This window comes from Lycorma delicatula, chromosome 2 (genome assembly GCF_047948215.1).
Source record: "Lycorma delicatula isolate Av1 chromosome 2, ASM4794821v1, whole genome shotgun sequence".
NCBI classification, from domain to species: Eukaryota; Metazoa; Arthropoda; class Insecta; order Hemiptera; family Fulgoridae; genus Lycorma; species Lycorma delicatula.
The window spans coordinates 213,280,247-213,300,246 of record NC_134456.1 but is presented as its reverse complement, the minus strand read 5'-3'; the positions used below and the strand labels follow the sequence as shown (position 1 = coordinate 213,300,246).

At 32.0% G+C, this 20,000-nt stretch overlaps 1 long non-coding RNA gene across 1 annotated transcript; it reads right to left on the bottom strand.

Annotated features, from left to right (window-relative positions):
• Positions 1–11,743: 11,743 nt before the first annotated feature.
• Positions 11,744–18,371, bottom strand: LOC142320362 (uncharacterized). The gene is made up of 3 exons (XR_012755355.1): positions 18,303–18,371; positions 16,906–17,060; positions 11,744–11,950 (listed from the first exon to the last, which is right to left on the bottom strand). It is a non-coding gene; the product is annotated as an uncharacterized LOC142320362 (long non-coding RNA).
• Positions 18,372–20,000: the final 1,629 nt, after the last annotated feature.

The following is a 20,000-nucleotide window of genomic DNA, read 5'->3' as shown; positions in this document are numbered from 1 at the left end:
TCTAAATTCGCGTCCTCTTATAACAATATATTAAAAACATTTAAAAAAACTTGTAAATAAATCTGATGAAGTGGTGCGCATGCAAGAAACACTAATGTATATATATATATATATATATATATATATATATATTTCCACACAGGGCAAGAAACTTAAAAACCAAACTGAGAGAGCTTGAACTACAGGTATTTGTGTGTTATCTTTTACACTGCTCCTATTAGCACTATTATTGGAGGTGTATATTACTACTCTAATCTATTATTGTTTGTTGTAAACTATTCATGCTTCAGTGCAATAATTTTCGAGAACAGTGGTTTCGTTGTCACCACGATTTGTCTAGTGCAAATCTGACTAGACGATTTGTCTAGTTGCAAGTCCTACACTATCAATAACTGAAGGCAAATGTTCACAATAAATAACTGAAGTCAATGACAACAGTTTGCATCAGGTGACTCTCAATATGATTACTTTAGCATTGATGCATCAGCTGTGCAGGGTGATCACTTCGGATATCTTTTGTCAAAATATGGTAGATATGTTAAGTCTTCCTAATGTAATCACAAAATTAGATTTTATATTATTTTCTTTTCATTTACAGATTTTATGTCACAACCATGTTTAGTCTTACCAGGTCCACTTTAAACTGCCTACCTGATAAATATTAAAACATGAACACTGAATACAATTAACAACAAATCACCCAAAGCTTACTAAAATGTCAACTCCATCAACAGGTTAAAATTCACATATTTCAGTCATCAATGAATTTCAAAAACACACTTTGCTCTCACACATTGACCATTTATCAGTCACAAACATCTCAATAAATCGATATTAATTAAAATGAACTAAATACAATTACAAACATTTTGTTAAAAACGAACACATTGAAATATATACATAGTAATGAAATTAAGAAGAGACAAATCTTGTTTGTTACAATAGCCAATAGCTAATACTTACACGACACGGATAAAATACCATCCCATCTTTTGTCTTCACTGTGTGAAAATCTTTTATTCGAAGTTCATTGCTTTTCATATTAAGATTAACCAGTGGTGAAACATCATTCAATACGATCTCAGATTCCTTTAAAAAAAAGATAAAGAAATCATATTACAAACTAATTAATTTCCAATAAATGTTTTTTTTTTTTTTTTGTTTCTGACTGGAACTTAGTAGTAATACCACTTATATACAAATCACATATCCTAAAAATAAATATTTTTGGTAGTAAATACCATTAAAATCTATCTTGCTAAAAATTTTAGAAAAATCCAAATATTATATGACAAAATTAGGCCAAAAAACAACAAAACTGATTTAATTTTATTTTTATATGAATTTACTATTAATAGAATATTACAATTGTTATTTATATATATATATATATATTATACACTTTATTATTATTTTCTCAAAGTGTATGTTGCAAAAAATAACAAAATAGCAAACACATTAATCACAAATTTAATTCTGAGAAAACTGATTTTATAAGTCAATTTAAAACAAATATGGCGGTTGTTCAGGAAGGTTTTGAAGAATTTTTTTTTAACTTTCAACTTAATTCTCTTGCAATTTGATTCATTTACCCAGATTTTCAAACTCTTTTTATATTATCAGTATGATGTGATTTGTCCAACTCTGCGAAATAAGCAGTTCCCTCACCTTTGCATAATTAGAAATGAATCTTTGTCCAATGAGCCATTTCTTAAGATTTGGGAGGAGGAAGTAATAGAAAAAAGAGGAAGTAAAAGAATAGATATATAAAACAAATAGATCATTTATAGATAGATTTAATGAAGATTTTAAATCATTTAAAAATAGAATAATAGGTTTCTCGAATGTTGCTGACAATTTTATAATAATTTTGTATATTATTTAGTTTTAAACTATTATTTAGTTTAGAAGATAATTTGGAAATAGTTGAAAAAATTAATACTGAAGATGAATATATATATATATATATATATATATATATATATATAAACGTGAATTCAGCCTTATAAATCTGCAAACAGAATTTGATTGAGACACTTTTATTAAAATTAAGTTTGTATCCAAAGATAAGATATGATAAATTAATAATTATTGTAATACTTTTTCATTATTGACTGACAAATATTTGTTAAAAATAAAAAATCCATAAAAACAGTTTAAAATTTGTTTTATTAATTTTTATTTTAAACTAACAATTTTTACAAAATGTAAAAAGCTAATGGTTATTATATAAATTGTGAATAGTTGAAGAATTTATAAAATTTATCACTGAGAATGAGCTTAGGCCTGAAAGCGTATTGAAGTAAGAAATTAAGAGGCAAGAGTGTTTCTCTAATTCCGTGCTTTGCAGAGGCTGAAAGAATATTATATCGTACATATAGGCATTTATGTACAGAGAGAAAAAAATGCGACTATAAAAAGTTTAACCTGCTAAATAATTAATATATACGAGTTCACAAATGAACTAACTGCATTCACATGCAAGGACATAACAAAAAACAATACAGTAAGGTGGTATTGTTTTTTACAAATTGTAATCTTTTACAATCAATTTGTTAATCTGTTGCTGTAATTCTTATGATTTAGTTATTTCTATGCTCATAGTTACATATAGTATTGCTCATAGTTTACATAAGAAAAGTGGTGAGACGTACAATCCTCTTCAATTCAGACAGAAAATTGTTCAAATTCATCATAGTCATTTCCAAAAAAGGTAGCCCCGCTGAGAAGATCCTCTAATTCTCTCTCTGTGTTTAACTTATAATTTCAATTTTTTCAAATAAATCTTCACTTCAATAGGGATTTTTTTTTATCGATCTTAATTTTACTGGTTTTTTTAATTTAACTTTTTTCAATTCATTTAGCAAAAACATATATGTATTAAAACTTATTAAAGTAAATTTTTACCCAATTATCCAGATCTGGCCTTGCAAAGGTTCATCTGAACAATTGGTGTTTTCACTGTATGCAGAATCTAATATCCTTACTTACCACTTCATTTTTAACTTCTAAATTTTCTGTCTTATTCAAGTTGGTGTCTTCAATTGCTAAATGATCTTTTTCGATATCAAGTAGTTCCTCTTTCAGCTGTAGTAAATCTACTTGCTGTAATAAAAAACAAAAAAATGAAACATATTAACAATATTGTTGATATTCATGTACCAAAAATATTTATAAAAAATTAATTTTTGAAGCAGTTCTCTACTGAGAATTTACACAATTATTAATGAGAAAAACTTCCATAAGCTTCAAAAACAACATGGATCTACCTTATTATTAAGATATATTTAAGAACAAAATATTTGTAATACTCTAAGTCGAGATTTATTTTTTAATTATACTGTTAAAGTTGAGGAATCTTTATGTAATGATTCCAAAGTTTTTTTTAAAATAAGCTAACAAAAACAATGATAAATCTATTTTAGGTGGCCACGAAGGCGTAGCGAATGTTCTCAACACTGATGAGGCTATTGGCCAATGTCGGAGGTCCCAGGGCATCTAAACGCAGGATATTAGCGTCTACGGTGGTGTTGGATATATAGCCGATACTACTGCTATCACATACAATATTGTATGTATGGCGGTAAGGTGGGAGGCCTTCAGACTGAACAGCAAGTATAGGAAGTTGGCGATCAGGGTAGCCCAATTATATAGGACAGTTTCCTTGGATGCTTCACTAGTGGTGGTGTGAATGCCACCATTTGACCTCATAGCCAAGGAAAAAAGGGATAGGATCACAGAAGGCAAGGACCCGTATGTTTATTGAATAGCAGGAGGTGGAAGAAGTCGAGTCGAGTTGTGGACGGCACCGATTGCAGACGTGTTTCCTAGCTCCGCGATATTTTACTTTTTGATTGGGTTTTTTTTATTTTTTACTGGATACGGACATCGGAAATTATAGTGGTATGGTTAATGGGCACAAGTGCAAAGTTTTTTGAGTTTCGGTTTTTTTTTTTTTTAAATACAAAATTTTGAGGAAAGTGTAGAGAACTTTTATTGCTACTGCCCTTTTGGACAACGGTAAAGAACCGAAGGGGTGTGGGATTGTAAGTAAATACAACTACACGGACAGAGTGAGTTAAAAAGTACTTTGAATAAGGTTTTTTTTTTTTTAAGTGTTTAAGTATATACATTTAACTTATATAGAGACAAATTTTGCAAGTCAAGCTTGTTCGTGACGTCATTGAAATACAAGTAAATAAGGACTTGTAAAATTTTCAGAAGTTTTACTGTGTACTAGTAGAAATTTTTCTAAGTGGTTGCGATACTTTACACGGGCAAACTCCTATCCTCCATATCTCCTATAGTTTTAACCATAGAACCAAAATTCCCAAATATCTATCCGAAACCAAAGATTTTTGACCTTCTGACCGCCCCTCATATTTTGACCCCGGATGTGGACACATACATTTTACTTCCCCCCCAAAATTTTTTGGGGGGCACCCGCCCGTGTGGGGTATCATAGGACTCGGAATCAACCCCTGATTTCGAATCCGAAGCTCGCTTCCAATAGAAGATAAGGCCTCTCCAGAGGCTGGGCCCTCGAGGGGAACTGCCGGAAGGAGGGATAGTGTTTCTGAAGTCTCAGAAGACATGGACATTACAGGATTAAATCAAGGAAAAGCAAAGTGGAAGACAGTAGAGGGGAGAACCACCAAGCGGCCGAGAGCAGGCTCATCAGAAGAAGAGGAGGCCCCCCTTAATCTGAAGGAGGTTACGTACAGGCTGGGTAATGCACTATTACAGCTTAGGCAACTAACTGGCAAGGCCAGTGTAACGGCAATCAAGGCCCATGAAAGGGAGCTGACAGAAATTTATAAAGATTTACAACGAATAAATGATGAGACTCCAGACACAGTTGACCAAAGTACGCAAACCGAAAGTCATGGCAGGAACGAGATGTCAGATATTCTAGATGTAGAGATGACAGATGAACAACTGATAGACAGATTACCCACACAATGGTCAACCTGGGTAATGAACAGGCTGACCCAGGAGAAAGATCTAAGACCAGGAGATGACAGCTGTTTTTTCATCGATTTGAATGGATTAAAGCCATCCAGCCGGTATGCTGGGATGGCACCTGGGGCAATGATCTTACAAGACTCCACCATCCTCGAAGATGGAAAGATCACAAATACCGGAATTAGGTACACGGTAATCTATGACTCTAGAGAAGGAGATAAGATAATGGCCTCTCATATTATAAAGGCCTTACGAAGAACTGTAGGTAAGCTGGAGTCAGCTGTCTTTGTGGTTCCCAGTGGTCCAGCGGGCATCATAGTGAGAAAAATAGTAATATACATGATGAGGAAGGGTAAGACCTTGCTGAGGATGTTACTCCCCAGCCTGAGCGAACAAGGGAGGGCAAGGTCGAGGTCGGTATCAACAAGAAGGGGAACCCCCCCGGTCGTTGAAAGTAAAACGGTCGTAGTAAGGGCCCCCGGTAAATCTTATGCCGATCTGTTGAAAACCATGAAAGAAAAGGTTAAGGTTGAGGAGGCCGGCGAAATACTGTCAATTAAACAGGGAAGGGATCAACAACTAGAGGTCTGAATTAGTGGGGCGCAGAAGGCGGGGGAGTTTTCCTCCCTGCTGAAGAACAGAGCAGAGGATCTCCAGGTGGATATAAGAACAAGAGGAGACCGCAGAACAGTCGTTCATGTAAAAGACATGCTAGGCGACACTACTGAGCGAGAGGTCAGGGAAGCGGTAGAGAAGGTACTAGGACAAGGAGGAAACTTTCAGGTCAAATCACTAAGAGATGCATTTGGAAACACAAAAAATTCCACGGTGGTCACAAGTCAAAGGAATGCAACAAAATTAATTGCAGCAAGGCTGAGAGTAGGGTGGGTGAGTTGCAGGGCATACATCCGGACGGATATAGAGAAATGTTATCGATGTTGGGATGTCTGTCACAGCAGAAGAGTGCAGAGGCCAGGACCGTTTAAACCTCTGCTTCAACTGTGGTAAACCCGGCCATGTAATTAAAGATTGCAAGGAGGCGACCATTTGCCTGGACTGTGGAGCCACTTCACATAGGACCGGGAACCCGTGCTGTAACAAAGGTCATGACTAAAGTAATACTAGTTAATAATAACAGGAGCCTACTCTCTAGTGATTTGAGCATAGAAATAGCAGCTAGATACGAAGCGGACTTCCTGGTGGCCACCGAACCTAATGTGTATTCGGCGGCCAGAGAACAGTGGCTGACCGATGGGAATGGTGATGTGGCAATTAGAAAGATCGTTGGAAATGTGGATTATGATCTGTATGGTAGAGGTTGCTGTTGAAGTAAGTGATAAGATTATAATAGGTGTATATATCAGCCATAACTGCAGCAGGGAATCTGTTAAGAACAGACTCCTTGACCTCCAACAAGTCATTATACGAGCTCGGAAGAGAATTGTAGTCCTTGGAGACTTTAACTGCAGGACTGTTCTAGCTGGAGCGGTCTCCTCGAACGCTAGAGGAAAACTCCTGGAGGAATTGCTGGCAGCGACAGGAATGACATGTATTAATGACGGAACAGCCACTACCAAGCAAGAGGGCATCAATCGGTCCTGGATTTAGTTATAATTGATGGAAGGATGGGCACTGATGCAGCTGATTTCATGGTTCTTAATGACGAAACAGCCAGCGATCACAGAGCCATCTTTGTTAACTTCAGAGAGCAACGGCCAGAAATAAGACAGATAAATAACAATATCAGACTGTCTGATCAACAGATATATAGAGTGGCTAATAATGCGGCAATTAGAATTAGAAATAGTACTGAGATAACACCTGAAATATTCCAAAATATAGTTAAAGAAGAGATGGCGAACATACAGAGGAGAAATAATATTAAACATAATATGGTCTACTGGTGGTCCAGGGAGATAGAGGAACAGCGTAGAATTATGCAAAGACACAAGAGGAAGGCCCAGAGGTTGCGAGCAAGAGTTGGTTCGGAAATAGGATGTAACATTGCGACAGAGCAATATAGGCAAGCGAGAAAGACGCTTAACTTCCTCATAAAGCAGGCCAAAAGAAGGAAATGTTTAGAACTATGCGAGGAGTTGAATGCTGATCCATGGGGAAAGGCTTTCAAAATAGTAACCAAGCGGCTTGGGAGACAAGCTCCGACACTGAATGAAGAAACGGCTGCGTTGCAGATCAGAAAGTTATTCCCCAGAACGGAGGAGCAATATAATAGAGAGGTGATAGAATGCCAGGGAGGAAGATTTACACAAAAAGAGGTCATGGAAGCTATAAATAAATTAAAAAATAAGAAAAGCCGCGGCCCAGATGGCATCCCAGCGGCCATCATTAAGATAATAGCTAGAATCGTACCTTGGGAAATAGTCGATGTAGCCAGCTACGGCCTACAAAATAGAAGCTTCCCTGAATGCTGGAACTGTACTGTACTGTATGGTAGGGTAGTGCTGGGCACCAGTCTTTGGGGGCAGATGACAGGTGTGCCTTGACACTGCCATCAGCAATTTCTCCCATGAAATGCATTCCTGCCATCTAAGGCTGGCATAGCTGTGTGGAGTTAAGAATCTACTTGTATAGTAAATATCGAGTTGTAAATATCATGTGAATGTGGTGTGTAAATATTTTCATGAATATGAGGTGTACCTGTGATGCACATAGTGCTGAAGTTGGGCCTTTACAGCAGTTCCAGTACCACATTGCCTGAGGGAATGGGCTTTTAGCGAGTCCACTGCAGTGGGCGGTGAACCTCAGACCCAGTATGTACAGGCTACTGAGCGTTTGGTTTAGGCATGTTTTCCCACTTCCGATGTAAAACAAAAAAAAAACACTATTTTCTATTTTATTATGTACTTATGATTTTGCATTCATGGGTCTCATGCCTGTCTATTAAATATAAATAAATAAATTAAAAAATTTACCTCTTGCAAAAATTTAAAAACTTACCAAATACAATTACCCAGCCTTTGCTTGAGAATAAAAATGGAAAATTAGGCCTTAACAACAAAGACAATTGCAAAAATATACGAAGTACTTCAAAAAATTATTAAACTGCCATGAACCAGCAGTAAGATTTCATTTCCAAAATCCAACATGAACTAATTATGCAGACACCACCCATCTGCACAGATTACAGTTACAGGCCTTAACTGTCCATTTCACGACTCTAACAACATGACATCTATTACATTGATTGTGTCTAGCGGGTCAGTTACTGCTGCACACTTCTCATACTAAGCGGCCGATATGATGTTATAACATCAGGTAGTTTACCTAGTTTGATTGGTTTCAGCTATTTTCCATACATTGAGAAAATATTCAATGTTGAGAATGGATGTACAGTAATAATAATTATAATAGCTGAACAAGAACTTTACGATGAGTGAAGTTAGCATTGTAGATAATTTATGAATTAGATAGTATGCAAACAATGAAGATATTGGATTTTAAAGTTTAATGATAAGAAAATTAGAATTTATTTTGCAAAAGCAGCAAAATTTATTTGTTCTGAATGAATACATAAAAATGTTAAAAACATCTATTCATATGTTAAAACAGCTGCTGCGTTGTGTATGAGATATTTCACTCATTTTCTTATTCCTGCATGCCAGCAATCTGTTAATTTTTTCAAATTAAAAATCTTTTTGGGTGAAATTAAAATTAATTTAATATATATTCTTAGAATTAAGCTTCACTTTAACAAAGCAGTACTTGCTGATAATACTTCCTATCTCTATCTATACTATTATATAAAAAGGCAGAGGGTTTTCGTTTGTTTGGGATAAACAAAAAAACTCCTTAATCACTTTCAACCAAATTTTTACCCACATTTCTCAGCATAACTGAGAAGGTTTTTAGATATGTTTTCAATCTCAAAAAAAAAAATGAGTATATATCTGCAGTAGTGGAGATTTTCCGGTTGAAGCACACTCTTTAATGAACTGTGAGTCATCACTGTGTGAGGTGAGGTTGAACTGAATGCATCATATCAGTCGACTGAAAATATTACAAAAATAATGAGTAATATTAATTTTTGAACAATTTCTTTCTGTTTAATAATGACCTTCCCTTGGGGTATGCATGTGAGGCTAGAGTGGTGAGGTATACGAACACCTCATGGGAGGCTAGCCCAATCATTACTATGAACTATTAACAAACGGGGTGCCCCTGGACCACTTTTTGGAGGTGCTCTTATATCAGAAAACAATCATCCGATTTTGAAAATTCAAACTGGGAATATATATATAGTTTGTCTGTTTGCTCATGCATCATGTGAGAGGAAGCTGACTGATTACTTTCAAATTTCAGAATACATATGTGTTACCCCAGAGAAGGTTTTAAGCCATTAACCGAGGCCCTAGCTCCCTTGAACATTGAGATATTAAAAATATTCATTATTTCTTCACTCCCAAGATGGGTGAAGTTGTGAATTAAAGAAATTCATTAAGGAAAAGATAGATTTATTCTTCTACTTCATTACTGAATATTTCTGCCGCCATTGCAAAGAAATAAGTTATGAATTTTTCATTGTCAAAGGTGTGTGTACTTTAGTTACTATAGTTCCTATTACCTATATTTCATAATTTAGTTTCTTTTTCAGGGTTCTGTCCAACCTCATCATGTATGTTACAATATCCAATAATTATAAATACTTACATGACCTGGATAAAATTCCTCCTCTTCTTCTGCCTTTATAGTGTGTACATCATTAATTTTAAGATTAATCCGAGGTGGAATGTTATCATTTAATGAGATCTCAGATTTCTATAAAAATAAGATGAAAAAAACCTTACAAAAATGTTGAAATTAATTAATATTCAATAAAATATCTTTTTTTATTCTGACAAACTTAAATATACCATTGTAAATTAAAAAAATATTAAAAAAAAAGGTCTTTCAACCCATCAAAGACAGAAAAGAAGACACAACTTATTTAACCCCTTCATAGTTTTTGATGAAATAACTCATCAAATAACTACCCTGATAAAAATTTACTTGACGAAATAATTCGTCATCCACTTTTTTGCTGAAAAGTGCCACTGATGAATTATAAATTGACCCATTTAATTGTGTTTGTTGATGGGTTACTGTAACATATGCGAGTCTAGTTCCATTTTTACTCTAATTTATTGCTGAAGCGGTAGTATCATATTGTTTCTCTATTCTATATGTCCTAACAATGTATATTCATTATTCGGGTTATTTTTTACAAATAAATTAGTTGACATTCTTTATGTCAAGCAGACTAATCTTTATGTCAAAGATTTATTTTTAAAAAAATAACTACTAAACCAGTTTTTGAGGTTTCACCTGTGGAAACAGACTGATAATTATGAGATGCTTTTGTTTGTAGCTGTATATATGCTATCAGGAATTACCTGAAAGCCACAAACTGAAAGTTATTACACAAACAATCTCCTTTTTACAACTCTTGGATTTGGAAAAGTGTTAGCCCAAAGAATCAAACTTTTATTGTATTCCCTCAGTTTTACTCATGATGATAATACTAATAAATCTCCAAAAAATAAAATCGATTATTGACTATCTTGTTAAAAAATTCAGAGATGTATATACACCAGAAAAACTTTTAGCAGATGATGAAAGTTTATTGGAAAAGTAAGCTAAATTTCATTCACTTTATTAGAATAAAATGAGCACACTTTGATATTAAGACATTTCAGAGCCAGAAACTGGATATATGAAAATAAAATTTGATAGCGTACGTAGGTGCAGGTACACAAATTGTAAAAACTCTTAATCATGGCTACACCACTAATATTGTCATTACTCTTTTTGAAACTAGTAACCAACTGGTGAACAATAAAGCTACCCCACGAACGTCTACTTAAATGAGAATGATATGTATGACATGTAAACAATGTGTAGTCTTGTGCACTCAAGCGTAACATTCCTGTGACACATGGTTTATGAACCCCAACAATCAAAGTCTATAGGTATCCATGGTTTAGATTTTAATTGTCTATAAAAGCAACTATATTTTACTAGGATTTGAACTTTACAACCTTTTGACTTCAAAAATCAGATGTTACAGCAGTGTTAATTAACTGCCTATTTGCAACTCAACAAATATTAGTAACAAAATATACATATACATATATATATATATATATATACCAACCTTTGTAAAACTGATTATAAAAGCAAATGTCTATATAGTGTACTTTTGTACCATATTACTATCTCTTTTTTCTTACACTGTACATTGTATTTTCATTTTTCAAATTTCTTCTTAATTTAACTGAAACACATTTACTTTTTATTTTTTTTTTAGTTATTGTATTACCCATTAAATATAGAATCACACAACCTTTTTTAAATTACCCCTTTCAATTATCCAGATTTGGCCTTGAAATGTCCATCTGGATAATTGGTGTGCCACTGTATATAAAATCTAACACTTACCACTTCATTTTCAACTTTTAAATTTTCTGGTTTAACTAAGTTAAACTCCTCAATTGTTAGAGATGTGTTTTGATTATTCATAATTTCAAGCAGTTCCTCCTCTTTCAGTTGTACTGAATCTATTTTCTGTAATAAAAAACAATAAATAAATGCTACAAAGTAAAATAAACTGTATATGTAATTCGCTTATCATACACAAACAGCGCAGCAACAGTTAAATTTTTATTAGTATTAGGTGATTTTACTGTGCCAGGTTTTGTATGGAAAACCTAAGAAATGTTTCTTTTGCTAAATGTTGCCATACAAATCTAAATATTAAAAATGCTGTTACTCACCATATAAATGGGTGTTGAAAACAACACTACCTTACAAGATGATGTTGTTTTTTACAAATTGTAAGCTTCTGCAATCAAATAATTTGTTAAACTGTTCGAGTAATTCTCATGATTTAGTTTTTCTAATCTTACTGATAGTAGTGTTAATATTGCTTACGGTGAAATTTTTTATCATGATAAATATAATTTATCACGATCATCAGAGATAATGTTACCTAAAATTTTGAAATCTAATTTTATTTCTCATAAATACTTAACAGATTAAAAAATATTCATCTTATAATTGTCAGAATTTACTAAATAAGAATATATCATTACATTTTCTCATAAAAATTGATTGTAAACAATATTAATTTTTTTTATCGCAATATAAGCATGAAGCTAGTGCATGGAACATGGAAATGTCACTTTATAGTGTATGAAAAATGTCACACCTAAGCCGGATTTGATATTGATCATGAATATAAATGTATTAATAAGAAGAGAGTTCCATAAGCTACAAAAACAATATAAATCTACTTTAATTAAAAATGAAATTCATACAGTGTGTGATAAGGAGGGAAAAATAATGTTGACAACTAAATTCATATTAGACTGTGTAGAATTAATATGGAAAGGAAAGAAAGCAATGGTTCTAAATGTTGTCAAAGGGTTATTAAATATATATGTATACTTTTTATTCCCTTAATGTGTATGTTGCAATTTGTTCAAGTAGTTAACAATAAAACTACCCTACCATGGGCCAATTAGATGAGAATGATATGTAAACAATGTGTAATCTTGTACACTCAAATCTCTGCTACAGAGGAATTATTTTTTATCAGTGTTTATTTTACTGGAGGTTTTTAACTGAATTTTTGCAATTCATTCAGGAAACACACACGCGCGCGCGCACACACACACAAATTAAGGAATTTATTAATCTCAATTATAAAAGTAAATTTCTACACATAGAAACTTTTTTTTGTTTTTCCACCATATTTATTTTTTGATACATTGTACAAATTTACATATATTCCAAATATCTTTCTGGGTCAATCCATTTAATGTGACCCAAGGGTTGACACTAATTCAAAAAAAATTCAAACTCACCCACTTGTTTTCCACATGTCTCAGGACCTTAAAAAAAAGTCCTTTTTTTTTATTTAAGCAGTTTACCTGTGGCGGCCATTTTTGTTATGGTACACACACCTATTTTTGTGATTGTAAGGGTTTATGAAAACAATCGTAACTAAAAAACTGTTAGCCGGAAAGAATGAACCAAAAAGCAATATATTCATATTTTTTCAAGGTGAAAGAATGGACCAGCGGTTATTTACCTATCTCTCTTCTTTCTATGAGAAAATTACCGATAAATTTGATCTTGAAAAACAGTGAAATTTTACTTTTGGTAATTTATTTTGATGAGGTGAGGATGCCAAACACAGTTTGAATTATTTTTTTACATGTAGGTATTGTTAGTAGTTTTACCACAAATAATATCAATAGTGATATAATACTTAACCCTAGATTTTTGAAAACTAATCTTTTTACATGATTTATGTTTTGGCTTCAAATAATTTTGACGGGCTGGTAATAAAAATTTCAAATTTGCACCGCTTGCAGTGTTTTTGTAGATGTTTATGGAAAATAAAATAGTTTCTTGTGTACTGTGCCAATAAAAAAATTATAACTTCTCAAAAATCATGAAAAACTTGCTACAAGCAATACAATTTTGACTTAATAAAAGGGATTTCTTATCTTCTTGGCGATTTAATATTTTTATACTTAATACTACAGTTGAAATAGACTTGTTTGAACCATTCAATTGCAGTGCTCATGTTATAACAGGCGCTTGAATTCATTTCCAGTCATCAGGAAAATTCATGCTGCAACATGATCATTTATGCTTGTTGCATCATCTAGCTTCGCAGTTACAGACTGGTGTGTCTGACATTGACAGTGACCTGTTCTTTACCAAGTGTCGCAAATTTCATTCTGTTTTTGAAAGTGTTTATTAAATAAATAAGTTTTCATTATTATATTAGCAAATTTTTAAATTATTTAAATTTTTACATTATTTTTCAAGTAAAACAATGGAAGAACAATGTCCCATAGGAATTTATGTGAATGAAGAGTGTCAAAACATTGTACTGGTACAGTGCCAAAAGAACTCATTAAAATTTGTGATTTACTGATGAAAACAAATAACTGATTTTTTTACATGTTAATTCAGATGTCACTAGTGTTTGTAAATATCATGAAAATGTTTTTGTCAACATTCGGTCACCTGCATTGACAGTTCTGTTGCAACCCTTTGAGAACTCATAAAAAACACTTAAGAAAATCTTGACAAATAACATTAGAGCAAGCTCTAAAAGAACACAGTTTTCCAAATTTAAATTTAGTACCTGGAAAGTCTTTTTCTGTTAACTGTTTCAAAAGTATTTTTTCTCAGCAGAACAAAGATCTACACGAATGTAAAAACCAAGAGCAATATATTGCCCCACATCACAAAATTGAACGATTGGATGTTGGTTGTAGCATTTTGGGTGTATCACTTCCATAAAAATTAAGGTATTAGAAGCTACCATAAATATGTTCTTGTGTCAAAAGGCATTGTAAGATATTACTTTACTTCAGACTAAGCTGTCCACATTAGAGATTTTTATTGCTAACCCCATGAAAGTTATTTAAAGCCAAAATTTTTTGTAAAAAAATTAGTTTTCAAAAAATCATAAAAATTTAGGGGTATGTATATCACCATTAATATTATTTATGGTAAAACTACTAACATATACCTACATATAAAAATAATAATTCAAACTGTGCATGCCATCACTGCCTCTTGAAAAAAATGACCAAAAGTGAAATTTCTGTATTTTTCATGTTCAACTTAATTGGTAATTTTCTCACAGAAAGACGAGAGATATGTAAATAAACCACTGAAACAATCTTATACCTTGAGAAAATATGAATAAATTGTTTTTGTTTTATCCTTTCAGGACTAATGGTTTTCTTTAGTTATGAATCTTTTTGTAAGCCCTTACAATCACAAAAAAAAGTGTGCGCACCGTAACAAAAATGGCCACCACAGGTAAAATGCTTAAATAAAACCGTTAGAAATTAGTTATTAAGACTGTATAAACTAAATAACTTTCACTGTGAAGGAATATACAAAATACTCCTGATTTACTAAAAAAATTTTAAAAATTTAAAAGAATACTTTTAAGATCCTGAGACATGTGGAACCAAGTGGGTAAGTTTCAATTTTTTTTTTTGAATTGGTCAAACCATCATTGGCTCACATCAAATGGATTGACCCATCCCTCATTTTGAAATACATGATGGTAACTAAAATTGGCTGAATCCATTTAGTTAAAAAATAACTACAGTTTCCAATAACACCTTCATTTATTGTGTGATTTTTTTTAACACATATACAACAGTTTAAACGCAAGTAGCATCTTTCATGGTGACAACTACAGTAATACAGTAATATTGTTGAATGTCATGTACCAAAACTACTTATAAAAAAAAATTAATTTTCGAAGCAGTTCTCTAGTGAAATTATTATCGCAATTATTAATAACAAAAAATTCCATAAGCTTCAAAAACGTAATCTATTTATTATTAAGAATTATTTTTAAAAAAATTGTATGCAATACTCTTTGTCAAAGATTTTTTTTTTAAATTTGCTAATAAAAATGACAACAGCAGATCTTATCCATCTTGTATGCTTTTTGAAGTGAGTATGCTAATAAGGGCGCCAATATTATATAACCTTTTCGCTTAAAAATGTGAAAGTGTCTATATTAACGATTTTTCCTTAACTAAAATTACATTTAACTGTAACGATTCCTGCATTATTTTAACTGAGAATGATACTGAAAAGGCCATTTGAGTTAATGATAACTCTTTCATAGGCCCAGAATATAATCATCCTCTTTTAGTGAAGAAACGCTCTGTCTTTTTTGTACAGTTTTTAACTAAACTCTTCAATCATTCTTTCATATCTTGAATCATTTTATACTGATTTTTGTTGTGCCATTGGTGTAGTTAATATCAAATTACTTATTAAAAAACTTGCTGCGTGTGGATTTTATAATAAATTGTTGTCTTGAATATATCCATTTCGTACAAACAGAATTCCTTATGTTAAAATTGATAATTTTATCTCTAAGCCTATTTATGTTAGATATGGATTAAGACAAGGCATGCATTTGGGTTCTCAAATTTTCCTTGTATTTATAAATTACTGTTTATTCATATGCTATTCGCATTTTTTAATTTTTTGCAGATGATATATGAAATTGTTTAAGCCGATTACAAATCTAGTTGATATTCAATTACTTCCGATCAACTTGAACTGTGAGCAAAAATAGTATTTCTGCTAACTTTAAAAAAATTAATTTCATATTCAATTTGGAAGGTTTGAAAATGTTGATATAATTGTGCAACTGAATAATATAAAATAATACTGCAATACAAAAGGTATCTTCTATTAAAGACTTAGCTGTATGTTTTGATAGCAAGTTATCCTTCAATGAATAAACTGGTAATACTGTAAGTCACTAAAAATGATAAATTTTATTAAGAGACTCTACAAATTTTAATTAAAATTTTAGGTCATGCATTTATGAAGTACTAAATTAAAATTAATAAACTCTGTTGTATGGTGACCTTTTGCTGACTTGCAATTAAAATTACCTGAAATACCACATAGAATTTTTTTTACATGTGCTGCATATAAAATCAGTGATTCTATGCCAATTCTATGATTCTATTACCAATCATAACTTTATTCATATCTTTAATTTGTTAAAAATACCAAGAATTGAGAGATTTCTGCTCAGGACAGATTTAATATTTGCTACTAAAATTTTTTGTAATTATTTTGACTATCCTAATTTATTGCAGTTTTTTAACTTTCATATTAACTACAATCATTGGTATAATTTTCAAAATTTTCATGGTTCAATCAACTCACATAGATTATCTATTACTATGCCACCTATACTATGTAAAGTACACTTAATACCTTAACCTTTTCAAGAGCTATTCTAACTTATGAATGATAATTTTGTTATGTAATTATGTTGGTTTTTTAATATGATTTTGTATTCATGGGTTTCATGCCTGTCTATATCAATTAAATAAATAAATACAATTTAAAATTTAACATACTTACCAAATAGCAATTGTACAGTCTTTGTTTTAGGGTAAAAATAGAAAATTAGGCCACAACAGCAAAGACAATTGCAAAATTCCAGCAAGTACTTTAAAAGATCATTAAACTACCAAGAAGCCAAGGTAACAATTCAATTCAAAATCTAGCAACTTGAACTGAAAAATCCAAACAAAATAATTAAATCAAAATATGCAAAATCAGCCAGAAATTAAATAACAAGGTTTGAAGGGTTAATTTTACTGCAGCAAATTACAGAAACAATCATGAAAACAACAGATGAAACAGAATGAAATAACGACAAAGGTATTTCCTTCTTACCTTTGACAAACAAAATCCTTTCAAAATATTACTGAATTAAATCAAACACTTAACAACATTACTAAATAGACTCTTCCAAACACCTCTCATAGACAGCTTTCTTATAATTCCTTAATGACTGCTCTTTATGTTTTATAGTGGCTTGAATGAGGTTATATTTGATATTGATTCATTTGTGATGGCACTATTAAATAATTACTCTGAAGATGAATTTTTAATTAAATTAAAAAAAATATTTTTTCTGCATCCTGATCACCTTGCTATTTCTTATTAATATATTTACCTAACATTATTTCATGTGTTTTATTTAAATAATAAGTTAAAAAAAAATAAGACATCATGAAAACTAGAACTAAAGATCTCCCAGTTATAAGATTTGAACACTCACTATACCACTTGGTTCCTGTGACTAAAAATATACAAATAACTTACTATTTAATAAAAATGTTTAATTAAGTTTACTACAAAACATCACGAGTTGGAAGCTGCCATTTTGGATTTTATGGAGGAATCCCCAAACAAAAACTATACAAAAAGGTAATAATAAATTCCATTACAAGCTGAACCACCAGCCCACACTCTTGTTATCTAAAAACTTTTTCTAATTTGTATGCCCCATTTTAGAATACACATTTTTTTTCAACATGCCCACAATAATAAAGGTTACCAAAAATAGGGAAAAATACTAACATTATTCAGATTAAGCAGAATTCAAAAAACAATGCAAGTTTGTTTAAATATATAGATGTCAATAAGCACAGGTTCACTGAAGTTCTTTTTATTATATGTCAGTGAAATAGATTGATAATATTGGTTTGTAAATCTTTGTTTACACACATCTTTTATTCTACATTTCAAATTATGTGTGTGTGTGTGTGTGTGTATATATATATATATATATATATATATATATATATATATATAACCTTTGTAGACGCGTTAACCACTAGACCAGACCGGTGGGTTAAAATTAGAACAATTTACATGACTGGTTAAAGTTCATACCAATAATTGATCAATACAAAAAATTCAAACTTAAATTCTATTGATTTATATTTGAATAGCATAACATTACTTACTTAGTCAGATAAACAAAGTAAACACCATGTACACAATAATAAAATTAGAACATCTACTACATCTCTTCCTAACAACGCTTTCCCACAAATTGATCAGTGATGCCAACACATGCAATTGTATACTTTAATACATACGACCTCTGGATATAATCTTGGAAAAAATATATATATACATACGTATAATATTGCACAACATACTTAAAAATAATTTTTCATTCACGGAAAAGTTAAGTGGTTTAATGTAAAAATAAAAAATGTACTGAAATTTTCATAAAATTCTTAGAAGCGATTGTAATTTATTAAAATAAAAATAAAAATATTAAGCCAGCATTTAATAATAATAACAATGTTCTCATATACTTGTTAGGAGATGTTTATTGGTCCCAGATATCTTGAAACATGAACATCTTTGTACGCGCATCGCCGACAAAATACAGAATGCATCACCCTAAATCCGAAGTCAAATGTCTAAATATCTCTTAAAGAAAATGATAGAGGTCTCGACCTAAAATCACTTTGTAACAGACACATTGCTTCAATGAAGTGATATTTTCTCTCCAGATCTGAAACATCATCATTGGACAAAGCAGTAGTTGCATCTGACAAGGGTTACTCCCCTCTAAATCTGAATGTTAACAATTTCTACATAGTATCATTACAACTAGACATAGGATCCAAGCATGGAAATCTAAGGCGCTCCACGGTAGATTTGTCCATTCCCACGAAAATGCTAATAAGGTCGCATAAACGCGTTGGCTGAGGGACGGACTTCTATTTAGAGAAACTGAAGGTTTTTACATGCCATCCAGGATATGTCGTTGTGATGAACAATTACAAGCAGTTCATAAAAAATCAGTGATGAGTGCGGGATGTGTCACCAATTATCGGAGACAATTGATCATTTGTTAACTGAGTGCGCCAGTCTGGCTGACAAGGAAATCTGCATCACCACGATCTTACATTAAACACTGTTCATCAGGCGTTGGCGTTGAAATTAGGACTCGTAGATGACAGGGAGCAGTGTCCTTGTTATGAATATAAGGCGAGGCCTGTGCTGGAAAATGAGCACTATAGACTGTGTTAGATCTCTCGGTAAATACTGCTAAAATTATTGCTGTGAATAGGCCAGACATGGTTCTCCCAAAAATTAAAGAAAAGACTGCTCTTCTCATTGATGTCACTCATCCATCTGATCACAATATTAATAAGGCTGAGCAGATAAAATAACCAAGTACAACCCTCTGGCAATAGAGTATAAGGAAATTTACAGACTGAACTCAGTAAAGTCATTCCCGTTGTGATAACAGCAACTTGATTGATTAATAAAAATTTGAAGAAGCTGATAGAAAAGGTTGCCCTGGATCCTAAACTCAAAATTTCAAAAGATCGGTAATTCTGGAGAAGTGTAGGATTGTACAGACTGTGTTAAATGTACCACATCACTAAATGAGGCCTCAATGGCCTCTCGTACTGGAGTTCCGGATGTGAATTATCTCTGAGATGAAAAGATAATAATAATGTTTTCCTTATATATAAAAGTAATACGAAAATGTAGTAGTTGAACATAAAAATTCAAGTAACATTGTCGTTAATAACTTAAACAACAAGTAATCATTTTTAATTACTTCATAGCTTTTTGTCGATGACGGTCAGAGATGATATTAATTTAAAAACACATACTTCCGTAACAACAAACCG